The following is a 14,382-nucleotide window of genomic DNA, read 5'->3' on the forward strand; positions in this document are numbered from 1 at the left end:
CCGCTACGACTCAAAACAGTCGTGAGCCCGTACGACACGATTTGCCTGTCGGACCCCCAGTCGGTGTAGGGCGCGACTCGAAATTTGTCGTCCACGACTTTGACACCTCCACGACTGCTGTCGCACTAGTGTGTACACCCCCATGCGACTTCCATTGCCTACTTTGTTTCTCTACTTATCGTGCAGATATACAATTTCTTGAGTCGTACAGGGGCACGACAAAAGTCGGTGTGTGTGTACCGGCCCTAAGTCCAAAAATGGTCTTAAGGTTGGCGCACACAGAGACAGACGGACTCACGCAGACAGACGCTCCCCATGTTGTATGTGGCAACGCACACAGGAATCCGTCCATCTGCCGGAGTCCGCTGGAGTTTGTGGACGGATTTTTTTGAATCGCCTCTCAAAAGTACCCCTGCAGACTTTTTCTGCTGCACATGCGCAAAAAGGGTTTTTCTTCCCGGACACTTCTTCTTCACACTGCCACTACGTGCGCTGTAGTTTGTTTACTAAGGGAGTCCAACCCACCTGGAGACTGGGAATTTTTCGTAATATTTGATAAGTGGGGGGAAATTTGTGAATTTTGTAAAGAACCGAGAAATTTAAATGTTTCAATAATAGCCGCATAAACCGCCCAATATCAACGATTTCCTTGCTTTGCGTAGTTGAAATCGCTTTCGCAGGGTAAACTATTACGTTGCTGCGATCGCAAGTAATGATCACGGCCGTTTCCGTCATCACGGTAAATCATCACGAATTTCTTCACCTTTGCAAGATAATTTCAAATTTTGCGCCGATTTCACGATACATGTCCGACACCATAAGTAATTACCACGGATTTTGCCGCGATCACGGAAAACCATTACTAATGTTGCCGTGATCACAGAAAATTATATAAAATTCTACTGCTTGAAAGTTATGCCCACAGAAAGTTAAAAATCGTCACAGAATTCGCAGAAGGGTATGTAATAATACTAGCAGGTTTAAATAAGTAGGCCTAAGCTTTAAACTTTTGAGCTATAAGTTTTGTCCTGGAAAACGTCCAATGAGTTTTATTTCGATGGCTAGATACCCTATAATTACATCACCTACTTGTGAGGGACTGACATCCCGATCTGTTTCTTTTTTTAGTTTTTACAAGGTGAAGGACGGAAAGGATAGTTTGTCTGCTTGCGGACTCCTGCAGCTGTGTGCGTTATAAAAAAATCTGTCCGTCTGCAGGAGTCCGTTCTCATGAGTCCGTCTGTCTCTGTGTGCGCCGGCCTTTAGACTGATTATCAAATACATTCATTTTAACTTTAACACACATTAATAACAAGAATAGTGCTAATAGAATAAAAGTGCTACTCACAAGATCAGAGGAGTCTTAAACATTCTACATCCTCTGTTGTGGTGGGGAAAGACATCCTCTAAGTAGTAGCAAAGCCGTACAATAATCCCCATGAGGTCCATCCAGATGTCCAGCAGAACTGAGAATCCCACCAGCACCCAGGGTAGGTACAGAGCCTGGACATACATACAGATGGAGTTGCACAATAATATGAACACAATAACACAAATTAACACAATAATTAATGGCTCTACTTATCAGGCCTATGTTTAAATAACCTAATATCTACTGAAATGTTGGAAATTTTCATGATTATTTCCTAGAGAATTAATTGTTGAAATAGTAGGAACTTGGAAGTTATTTTTCACCACACTATGATGTTTTTGGCTGTATTACATACGTTAATTGGTGGCTGAAAGTTACATTTTGCTGGCCATGCCAGCTGTCATCGAAATTTGGGGACCGAGCAAGTTTTTACAGGCAAAATCAGCTGTCCGCTAACTTAAAACATGAACGCATTTTAAATACACAATCAAAATCCATAGCATTGCAATAGAATTGTGTTAAGGCACCGTTGCCTAGCAACTATTTATTTTTATTTTTGCTGATTCCTCAAATTATTTCTTAACATAACCTTAGAGTTGTAGTTGTGTTGACTATCAGTGTGCATTATTATAGTGGTAAATAGTGGTAATTTTTTTTTTTTTTTTTTTTTTTTTTTTTTTGCTAGGCACAAGTCTGGGATTGTTTTTCACATTACTTCAGACTAGACCTAGGGGTTGCGGCATTATCACTTAGATAAAATCCATTGGTGACTTGGCGGGGATCGAACCCGGGACCTCAGAGACTGAAGTCCCGCGCTCTAACCACTACGCCAGCTCGCTCCCCAGGTGAATAGTGGTAATAGGGTATAGTGTGGTGAAAAATAGCGTTCGTACCACGGACCGAAATGGTTTTGCAGCTCTCGATCGATTTAAGTTCGAGACGAAGTCGAGAACTTAAAAACTATCTCGAGCCGGCAAAACCTTATTTTCGGCCCTAGGTACGAAATATACTAATATGGTTGTATGACTGTTGTACACACACTGCAACAAAGGTTGCAAACTTTTAACTTGTCTGCAGCTTGCCTTCAAATTTTTGTATTTGTACATGATAAACCATTCTCACAATGCATAGAAACCATTTTGAGTTGCATTGAGAAACTTAGTCCTTCATACTTTAAGAATACTAGCTATGTCATAGTGCCCAAAAATGGGGCTTGTCTATTACAAAATGTTAATACGGTAATTCAATAACATATCAAAATATACTATTTACCAGTAACCCAGGTTTCAAGGAAGATTGTGTACTGATACTATCCATAAAGACTGAGAAACTACCAAATTTACACTTGACATGTCAAATAATTTTAAAAAATTTCACCTGATTTAAGTTTTTTAAACTGAAAAAATTACCTGTTTGTCTGCCAACTACTCTACCACTTCTCAGAATTATACTGAAAAGATGAGAAAGGTGTAATTTTGCAGCATTTTATATGCTCTCTCTATAAATGTTTAAGAAGTAGTGATACAAATATATTTTTTTTTATTTAAAAATTTAATACCATTACAAATGTTTGTTAAAAGCCCATGTAGACCTATAGTTTGTCAATTGGTGGTACAAATATCATAATGGTTTTTTTGTTGGGTGGACATGGTGATACACCTTTGTTGAAAAAATAGCTACTACACAAACACAGTTTTATTTATTTTAAACATAACCAGTTACAAAAAAAAAGGATGTATTATGGAAAATATTCAATGCTAGACTCTTAGGAGTCTTTGAAGCCTAGACGTTATAACTCATAAAACAATTACAAAAGTAGGAAGACAATTTGTAATCACACAGTACACTAGATATTTCAATTACAATCCCTTTGGTATTTGGCTGAAGTAAAAAAAAATAACAGTACTCTTATGGCGGGCAAATCCTAGATGGCCATTGGCCTCCATGGACCCCCTTGGAAAACAATTACAAAACTACAGTGAAAATTTCTGATCGCACAGTGCACTAGATGTTTAAGTTACAATCATGGTATTTGAAAAATAATTTTGGATGATAAAAAATAACCCTTCAACAGCTTTTTGATATAATTCAAGATGGCCACTAGCATCCAAGGACTCTTAAAGAAAGAGAAAATGTGTACTACTTGTAAAAGTCAACAAGAAAGTTTAGTGCAACTCAAGAGTCAAGAGACAGACGGACTCACGCAGACAGACGCTCCCCATGTTGTATGTGGCAACGCACACAGGAATCCGTCCATCTGCCGGAGTCCGCTGGAGTTTGTGGACGGATTTTTTTGAATCGCCTCTCAAAAGTACCCCTGCAGACTTTTTCTGCTGCACATGCGCAAAAAGGGTTTTTCTTCCCGGACACTTCTTCTTCACACTGCCACTACGTGCGCTGTAGTTTGTTTACTAAGGGAGTCCAACCCACCTGGAGACTGGGAATTTTTCGTAATATTTGATAAGTGGGGGGAAATTTGTGAATTTTGTAAAGAACCGAGAAATTTAAATGTTTCAATAATAGCCGCATAAACCGCCCAATATCAACGATTTCCTTGCTTTGCGTAGTTGAAATCGCTTTCGCAGGGTAAACTATTACGTTGCTGCGATCGCAAGTAATGATCACGGCCGTTTCCGTCATCACGGTAAATCATCACGAATTTCTTCACCTTTGCAAGATAATTTCAAATTTTGCGCCGATTTCACGATACATGTCCGACACCATAAGTAATTACCACGGATTTTGCCGCGATCACGGAAAACCATTACTAATGTTGCCGTGATCACAGAAAATTATATAAAATTCTACTGCTTGAAAGTTATGCCCACAGAAAGTTAAAAATCGTCACAGAATTCGCAGAAGGGTATGTAATAATACTAGCAGGTTTAAATAAGTAGGCCTAAGCTTTAAACTTTTGAGCTATAAGTTTTGTCCTGGAAAACGTCCAATGAGTTTTATTTCGATGGCTAGATACCCTATAATTACATCACCTACTTGTGAGGGACTGACATCCCGATCTGTTTCTTTTTTTAGTTTTTACAAGGTGAAGGACGGAAAGGATAGTTTGTCTGCTTGCGGACTCCTGCAGCTGTGTGCGTTATAAAAAAATCTGTCCGTCTGCAGGAGTCCGTTCTCATGAGTCCGTCTGTCTCTGTGTGCGCCGGCCTTTAGACTGATTATCAAATACATTCATTTTAACTTTAACACACATTAATAACAAGAATAGTGCTAATAGAATAAAAGTGCTACTCACAAGATCAGAGGAGTCTTAAACATTCTACATCCTCTGTTGTGGTGGGGAAAGACATCCTCTAAGTAGTAGCAAAGCCGTACAATAATCCCCATGAGGTCCATCCAGATGTCCAGCAGAACTGAGAATCCCACCAGCACCCAGGGTAGGTACAGAGCCTGGACATACATACAGATGGAGTTGCACAATAATATGAACACAATAACACAAATTAACACAATAATTAATGGCTCTACTTATCAGGCCTATGTTTAAATAACCTAATATCTACTGAAATGTTGGAAATTTTCATGATTATTTCCTAGAGAATTAATTGTTGAAATAGTAGGAACTTGGAAGTTATTTTTCACCACACTATGATGTTTTTGGCTGTATTACATACGTTAATTGGTGGCTGAAAGTTACATTTTGCTGGCCATGCCAGCTGTCATCGAAATTTGGGGACCGAGCAAGTTTTTACAGGCAAAATCAGCTGTCCGCTAACTTAAAACATGAACGCATTTTAAATACACAATCAAAATCCATAGCATTGCAATAGAATTGTGTTAAGGCACCGTTGCCTAGCAACTATTTATTTTTATTTTTGCTGATTCCTCAAATTATTTCTTAACATAACCTTAGAGTTGTAGTTGTGTTGACTATCAGTGTGCATTATTATAGTGGTAAATAGTGGTAATTTTTTTTTTTTTTTTTTTTTTTTTTTTTTGCTAGGCACAAGTCTGGGATTGTTTTTCACATTACTTCAGACTAGACCTAGGGGTTGCGGCATTATCACTTAGATAAAATCCATTGGTGACTTGGCGGGGATCGAACCCGGGACCTCAGAGACTGAAGTCCCGCGCTCTAACCACTACGCCAGCTCGCTCCCCAGGTGAATAGTGGTAATAGGGTATAGTGTGGTGAAAAATAGCGTTCGTACCACGGACCGAAATGGTTTTGCAGCTCTCGATCGATTTAAGTTCGAGACGAAGTCGAGAACTTAAAAACTATCTCGAGCCGGCAAAACCTTATTTTCGGCCCTAGGTACGAAATATACTAATATGGTTGTATGACTGTTGTACACACACTGCAACAAAGGTTGCAAACTTTTAACTTGTCTGCAGCTTGCCTTCAAATTTTTGTATTTGTACATGATAAACCATTCTCACAATGCATAGAAACCATTTTGAGTTGCATTGAGAAACTTAGTCCTTCATACTTTAAGAATACTAGCTATGTCATAGTGCCCAAAAATGGGGCTTGTCTATTACAAAATGTTAATACGGTAATTCAATAACATATCAAAATATACTATTTACCAGTAACCCAGGTTTCAAGGAAGATTGTGTACTGATACTATCCATAAAGACTGAGAAACTACCAAATTTACACTTGACATGTCAAATAATTTTAAAAAATTTCACCTGATTTAAGTTTTTTAAACTGAAAAAATTACCTGTTTGTCTGCCAACTACTCTACCACTTCTCAGAATTATACTGAAAAGATGAGAAAGGTGTAATTTTGCAGCATTTTATATGCTCTCTCTATAAATGTTTAAGAAGTAGTGATACAAATATATTTTTTTTTATTTAAAAATTTAATACCATTACAAATGTTTGTTAAAAGCCCATGTAGACCTATAGTTTGTCAATTGGTGGTACAAATATCATAATGGTTTTTTTGTTGGGTGGACATGGTGATACACCTTTGTTGAAAAAATAGCTACTACACAAACACAGTTTTATTTATTTTAAACATAACCAGTTACAAAAAAAAAAGGATGTATTATGGAAAATATTCAATGCTAGACTCTTAGGAGTCTTTGAAGCCTAGACGTTATAACTCATAAAACAATTACAAAAGTAGGAAGACAATTTGTAATCACACAGTACACTAGATATTTCAATTACAATCCCTTTGGTATTTGGCTGAAGTAAAAAAAAATAACAGTACTCTTATGGCGGGCAAATCCTAGATGGCCATTGGCCTCCATGGACCCCCTTGGAAAACAATTACAAAACTACAGTGAAAATTTCTGATCGCACAGTGCACTAGATGTTTAAGTTACAATCATGGTATTTGAAAAATAATTTTGGATGATAAAAAATAACCCTTCAACAGCTTTTTGATATAATTCAAGATGGCCACTAGCATCCAAGGACTCTTAAAGAAAGAGAAAATGTGTACTACTTGTAAAAGTCAACAAGAAAGTTTAGTGCAACTCAAGAGTCAAGTGTAACATCGAATTAGGTATATCACTACTTCAGTCAGTGTTTCAATTTTCAATACAAATTGTTTGACTTATTGCATATCCATAGTTGTGGGATTAGGAATTTTTCCTTTAATAACATTGCAACAACTTCGCTTATTATAAATGCCAATGTTTTGATGAAAAAAAAATTCAATCAGATTTAATTTGCTTATTGGAGTATATCTCTGAGTCTAGCGTTCGGTCTGTGTCCTAAGAGCCTTAACACGTTCAGTGCGGGAGGCATTCCAACAGGCGCTCGCCAATGGCGGCGAGGCCTGGGCGAAGCCCTGGTGCGGTACCGTAACAGCGAAAGCAATTGGCATTCAAATATTTCAATCTGACGAATAACAAAAGAGCAGCAGCGGTTGTACTACGTTAGCCCGAGATTGGACGTAGTTCCCTAAAACACCCAAAGGTAGCAGCACTGCCTGGATCAGTAGTCAGTGGCTTTCTAATATGGCTTGAAGAGAGAAAATCCCCGAAACCGGGACAAAAGCATTGTCAGACAGTATTTTACGGGAAATTTTAGTATCAACCTACACCAAAATAAAGCTCACATTCTAAGCTAACAGGCTAGCAACGATTTTAACGTTCCCCGGCAATGGCTGAGCTCATACTGAACTAATGTAGTGGGGGTTGCGCAACTACATCAATTGATGTAGGCCGCTTGTGGTGCGACTACATCAATTAATGTAGTCAGCACTGAACGTGTTAAGTACGGGTCACATTATCAGTGGCTGACACCAGCACCACCAAGCAGCGGCTTTTGCATGGGTCACACTAGGCTGCTTGTCATCCGCTGGTGATCGTGATATTGACAATGTGTGAGAAGGAGCAGCTTTCAAGTTTTGCAACAACTCACTGTAAGCTGCTTATTTGACCGTTACTTTTTCTTTAAAGAAACGTCCCACAAGCACGCATAGTTTTAGAATAAATTTAAGAAATCAATAACCTACTTCCCCTACAACTTAAGCTCAGTAATTTCTACGCTACTAATTACTACTTTTAATCGCCTAGTTCAAAGCTCAGTTTTTCTCGCCATTTCGTCCTTGGGTCCTCATAAACCAGCACTTAATCTAATATTGAGGATAGGATGTGTGTGAAAGAGAAATATTTTTATTAAAATATGCTTAACCGCAAGAAGAGGCGTTAGTGGACTAGGCCTTGGATACAAAAAAAGGAACAGTTAAGAGCTTCTTCAATACAATTTGTATCCTGTACCCACCACTGGCTTCAGTACTGTACATGCCCTACCAGCTCGTGTGCCCTATACTGCCCAAACAGAATATCTACTCTAGGCTGCCCCATTAAGCCCCTATTATACGTTACCCTACTAGCTCCTGTACCCCTATTAGTAGCCCCATACTGTACAATGTTACTATTTGTATCCCCTGTTAACTGGAAAACTGTTAGAGTTAGTAAATTGTAGTTACACACAGCCCAAAAATAGTCCATGTCTATATTGTAAAAAACGCACACAGAATAGTGACTAAATATAAGTGCTACTCACTCTTGAGGATTCAAAATCCTCGGTTTTTGTGGGGTCCAGACTGGAATTAATCCACCCAGATCCACATTTAAACGAAAAACGTACTGATTCCATTTCCCAATAGCTCTCACGAAAACCCTGCTCAGCGTAAACCAGCTTTGATGGGTCTTGAACTAACAGATTAACTACATTTTCATATTCTAATTAACCCTCGCCATTATTTGATGCCTGCAACAACTTGCCCTAAGTTAGATATCGATAATTGTAAAGTTTAATTTAGTTACATAACTTAATTTATTGTTGGTTGAAGTTGGCTAATTTAGAAAAGATACCCCTTAACCCCCTTTTTCCCCCAAAAGACTAGTTTCCTAAACACTCATTATTACTACACTACTAGTACTTTACCCAAAGGAGAGAAGTCAGATGATTGCATGCAGGAGGTTGGGCCAAGACAAACCTGCTTGCCAGCGGTTGGTCGTTTTCCGGCCGGAGCGCTAGTATCGGTCCGACTAGGGCTGTCTGCTTGCCTTTGGATCAGCTGATGGGGTTGACTCTTACCTTATTCTATAATAATTGTTGGCGGTGATGTGGGTTATTCCCACATTTTGGTGGATAAATTTGTCCTCTAAGTAGTAGTAGCAGCAATGCCTCATCCCCATGAAGTCCACAGATATGGTGGCCCAGCACGACTTAGAATCCCAGCAGCACCCAGGGAAGAGACCTGGACAAACATACATTACAGCTGGAGTCGCACAATACATACTGAGCTGCTCTACATATCAGGCCTACTTAGCTCTCAGTTAAATTACAATTTATACTGATATTTTTTAGTTTTCAACAATAGATACTTGAAACTTTTTAAATATTAGGAATATAAAAGTTATTTTGTTATTGAATGAAAATACACTAGAAAAAAGATTGCAAACTAGTGTTATCAACTTGCATACGTGAAACACAATGCATTGTCCATCATATTATTAGCACTAAATTAAGTCTACCTTGCCCTCACCATCTCCTGTATTGTGTCAGGCTATTATTGACACCTCTTTTTCCTTGGGATCTTCAGCTGTTACACAAATCACTATTCCACAGAGAGACATTGTTCGAGTGACCGGGGAAATGTTACGGAGTAATTTCCCCACGCTCAAAAATTGTTACAAATTGTTTGACTTATTGCATATCCATAGTTGTGAGATTAGGAATTTTCCTTTAATAACATTGCAACAAATTCGCTTATTATAAATGCCAATGTTTTGATGGAAAAAAATTCAATCAGATTTAATTTGCTCTTTGGAGTATATCTCTGAGCCTAGCGTTCGGTCTGTGTCCTAAGAGCCTTAACACGTTCAGTGCGGCAGGCATTCCAACAGGCACTCGCCAATGGCGGCGAGGCCTGGGCGAAGCCCTGGTGCGGTACCGTAACAGCGAAAGCAATTGGCATTCAAATATTTCAATCTGACGAATAACAAAAGAGCAGCGGCGGTTGTACTACGTTAGCCCGAGATTGGACGTAGTTCTCTAAAACACCCAAAGGTAGCAGAACTGCCTGGATCAGTAGTCAGTGGCTTTCTAATATGGCTTGAAGAGAGAAAATCCCCGAAACCGGGACAAAAGCATTGTCAGACAGTATTTTACGGGAAATTTTAGTATCAACCTACACCAAAATAAAGCTCACATTCTAAGCTAACAGGCTAGCAACGATTTTAACGTTCCCCGGCAATGGCTGATCTCATACTGAACTAATGTAGTGGGGGTTGCGCAACTACATCAATTGATGTAGGCCGCTTGTGGTGCGACTACATCAATTAATGTAGTCAGCACTGAACGTGTTAAGCATGGGTCACATTATCAGTGGCTGACACCAGCACCACCAAGCAGCGGCTTTTGCATGGGTCACACTAGGCTGCTTGTCATCCGCTGATGATCGTGATATTGACAATGTGTGAGAAGGAGCAGCTTTCAAGTTTTGCAACAACTCACTGTAAGCTGCTTATTTGACCGTTACTTTTTCTTTAAAGAAACGTCCCACAAGCACGCATAGTTTTAGAATAAATTTAAGAAATCAATAACCCCCTACAACTTAAGCTCAGTAATTTCTACGCTACTAATTACTACTTTTAATCGCCTAGTTCAAAGCTCAGTTTTTCTCGCCATTTCGTCCTTGGGTCCTCATAAACCAGCACTTAATCTAATATTGAGGATAGGATGTGTGTGAAAGAGAAATAATTTTATTAAAATATGCTTAACCGCAAGAAGAGGCGTTAGTGGACCAGGCCTTGGATACAAAAAAAGAACAGTTAAGAGCTTCTTCAATACAATTTGTATCCTGTACCCACCACTGGCTTCAGTACTGTACATGCCCTACCAGCTCGTGTGCCCTATACTGCCCAAACAGAACATCTACCCTAGGCTGCCCCATTGAGCCCCTATTATACGTTACCCTACTAGCTCCTGTACCCCTATTAGTAGCCCCATACTGTACAATGTATCCTGTACCTGTATCCCCTGTTAACTGGAAAACTGTTAGAGTTAGTAAATTGTAGTTACACACAGCCCAAAAATAGTCCATGTCTATATTGTAAAAAACCACACAGAATAGTGACTAAATATAAGTGCTACTCACTGTTGAGGAGACGAAAAACGTACTGATTCCATTTCCCAATAGCTCTCACGAAAACCCTGCTCAGCGTAAACCAGCTTTGATGGGTCTTGAACTAACAGATTAACTACATTTTCATATTCTAATTAACCCTCGCCATTATTTGATGCCTGCAACAACTTGCCCTAAGTTAGATATCGATAATTGTAAAGTTTAATTTAGTTACATCACTTAATTTATTGTTGGTTGAAGTTGGCTAATTTAGAAAATATACCCCTTAACCCCCTTTTTCCCCCAAAAGACTAGTTTCCTAAACACTCATTATTACTACACTACTAGTACTTTACCCAAAGGAGAGAAGTCAGATGATTGCATGCAGGAGGTTGGGCCAAGACAAACCTGCTTGCCAGCGGTTGGTCGTTTTCCGGCCGGAGCGCTAGTATCGGTCCGACTAGGGCTGTCTGCTTGCCTTTGGATCATCTGATGGGGTTGACTCTTACCTTATTCTATAATAATTGTTGGCGGTGATGTGGGTTATTCCCACATTTTGGTGGATAAATTTGTCCTCTAAGTAGTAGTAGCAGCAAATGCCTCATCCCCATGAAGTCCACAGATATGGTTGCCCAGCACGACTTAGAATCCCAGCAGCACCCAGGGAAGAGACCTGGACAAACATACATTACAGCTGGAGTCGCACAATACATACTGAGCTGCTCTACATATCAGGCCTACTTAGCTCTCAGTTAAATTACAATTTATACTGATATTTTTTAGTTTTCAACAATAGATACTAGAAACTTTTTAAATATTGGGAATATAAAAGTTATTTTGTTATTGAATGAAAATACACTAGAAAAAAGATTGCAAACTAGTGTTATCAGCTTGCATACGTGAAACACAATGCATTGTCCATCATATTATTAGCACTAAATTAAGTCTACCTTGCCCTCACCATCTCCTGTATTGTGTCAGGCTGTTATTGACACCTCTTTTTCCTTGGGATCTTCAGCTGTTACACGAATCACTATTCCACAGAGAGACATTGTTAGAGTGACCGGGGAAATGTTACGGAGTAATTTCCCCACACTCAAAAATTTCCGGCGCTGACTCTCGGGATTCGGTGAGACCCTGGAGAATGTACTTGGGCAGTCCACGGATCGGTTGGACAACTTAGTGACGCATAGGATTCATTTCTACCCAGAACCTCCAATACATGATTTTTCCTGTAAAATATGTCTATCATAAAATTGCCTTGCAATGGATGTGCGAGAGATGAATTTCCCAAATTCCTCCGGAGGAGTCCTTTTAGGATCCTTATCAGTCTTTCCCAAAATCCTCCCCACCAAGGACTTGCAGGGGGAATGAACTTCCACACAATCGCATTGAGGGTGAATGTATTTTGGATTTCAGTCCAGTTCAGAGACTTCAGATTCTTGTTTAAACTAACAAAATTTGTGCCATTATCTGAATAGATAACAGGATGTAACCTTTGCTCAATTTGGTTAGTTCCCATTTTTAAGGCATTTACACTCAGGAAAATTGACATATTATTTTATTGACTAAACCCTGTGTCGGATTGGTTATCTAAGCAAGAATACTCTCTTTGTATATAAATAATGTAAAAAAATGTGATATTAACTCAAACAGTTGTTCTGACTGAACCTAGTTGTGAATTAAGTTAATTTAGGCTAAGTACATGCAGATTAATTTATTTTTGACATTGAGGTTAATACATTTGTATTGCGTCCATGACCTTGGCAGGAAATTGGTATTCCGATATATATAATATAGCCATCAAGCCATAGCCATATATAAGTTAAGCCATATTATATACTGACCTTGGCTTAAAAGTGAGGTTATGTCACAGCTGACAGCTAATTTTGGCGGGATTACTCATCTGTCAACACTGAGAAAGCACACGCTTAAAACCTACTGCTTTCTCATTGGCAGGTTACCGAATCGGTACGCCTACTGTTTGATAAACCAATCAATGCTTAGAAACCATGTTGAATAGTTTCACAATGCAGATAAGAGACATGCAGGTCTGAAATCCCTCTGTACCCTATTCTTGCCTCACCAGTAAGCTTTAGTACTATACAGTACTCTACCAGCTCTTGTAATCTATGCTACCCTACCATAGCCTCAGAACCGTACACTGTCCTACCCGTAGCCCCTATTAACTGGAGAACTGTATGAGTAAGTAAATTTGAGTTACCTTCAGTCCAAACTTAGTCTTGGTCTAATTATTTTAAAATACGTTCATTTAACATACAATTAATCAGTGCCTGAATATAAGTACTACTCACAATGAGGAGTCTTGAAAAATCTAAATCCTCCGTTTAGGTGTGGAATCCCCTAAGAAGAAGTAGCAATGCCCGATAATCTTCCTACTGAGGTCCACCCAGATAGGGTTGTCCAGCAGAACTGAGAATCCCAGCAGCACCCAGGGTAGGTACGGAGCCTGGACATACATACATCACAGCTGGAGTTGCACAATACATGCTGAATTGGTCGACATATCAGGCCTACTTAGTTCTAAAATTAACCCTACGGAGGTTGGGAAAAAATTATTTTTGATCTTATTTAAAAATTAAATCCTGACATTTAAAAATGTGTTGAAAGCCCATATAAAAATATCATAATGAATTTATTATTTTATTTTCTTCTAGAGGATAGTACAACACACCTTGATTTTAAAATATAGGACTTAAACACAGTTGTTTTGTTAATTTTATATGACTTGTAAAAGATATCCAAAAACTGGATGTGTACATATTATGGAAAAACTTCAATTAAGACTCTCAAAGAAATAGTAAATTTACTATTAAAAGTTAACAAGAAGGTTTAGTGCTACCTAAGAGAAAAGTGTACGGTAATACAAAATGTGGGTATGGTATGTTACTACAGTCAATGTTATTACTTTAGTGATAAACAACAATTTATCATACAAGAAAACAATGTTTGGCTCATAGCATATCGATGTTTGTGGGGTAGGGGCTGTTCCTTTAATAGTAGTTTACGCAACGATCGTGTGAAGATTAATTAGGTATATTAATAAATATCGTGTTAACATCCCAAGTAGAAATTTAAACAAGAATACAATGTTTGGCTCATAGCATATCGATGTTTGTGGGGTAGGGACTGTTCCTTTAATAGTAGTTTACGCAACGATCATGTGAAGATCAATTAGATATATTAATAAATATTGTGTTAATATCACAAGTAGAAACTTAAGGTACGAGCATTGGCGAGTGTCTTTAAAAACTTTTACAAGACTTCTACAAGTTTTGTTGAGACTATTTACGCGAGTTGCATAATGCATACACTACTTTACCTACGACAGTGTTTTAATTACTAAAAATCACTACTCATAACTTCTAAGAGAGGTTATGTTTTCGTTATAACCACTCATTGCCACTGATAGTGATGGAATGAATCAGG

At 38.6% G+C, this 14,382-nt stretch overlaps 1 long non-coding RNA gene across 1 annotated transcript in view; it reads right to left on the reverse strand.

Annotated features, from left to right (window-relative positions):
- The window catches only part of LOC128983408 (uncharacterized), an 87,084-nt gene that overhangs the window by 61,079 nt on the left and 11,623 nt on the right, over positions 1-14,382 (reverse strand). Inside the window, exon 3 of the long non-coding RNA XR_008489844.1 lies at positions 13,248-13,402. This is a non-coding gene — a long non-coding RNA (uncharacterized LOC128983408). The remainder of the gene's footprint in view (positions 1-13,247; positions 13,403-14,382) is intronic.

The sequence above is a fragment of the Macrosteles quadrilineatus genome, unplaced genomic scaffold (assembly GCF_028750875.1).
Source record: "Macrosteles quadrilineatus isolate MER2022 unplaced genomic scaffold, UCM_ALF_1.0 Scaffold_1__1_contigs__length_201487025, whole genome shotgun sequence".
Lineage (NCBI taxonomy): Eukaryota > Metazoa > Arthropoda > Insecta > Hemiptera > Cicadellidae > Macrosteles > Macrosteles quadrilineatus.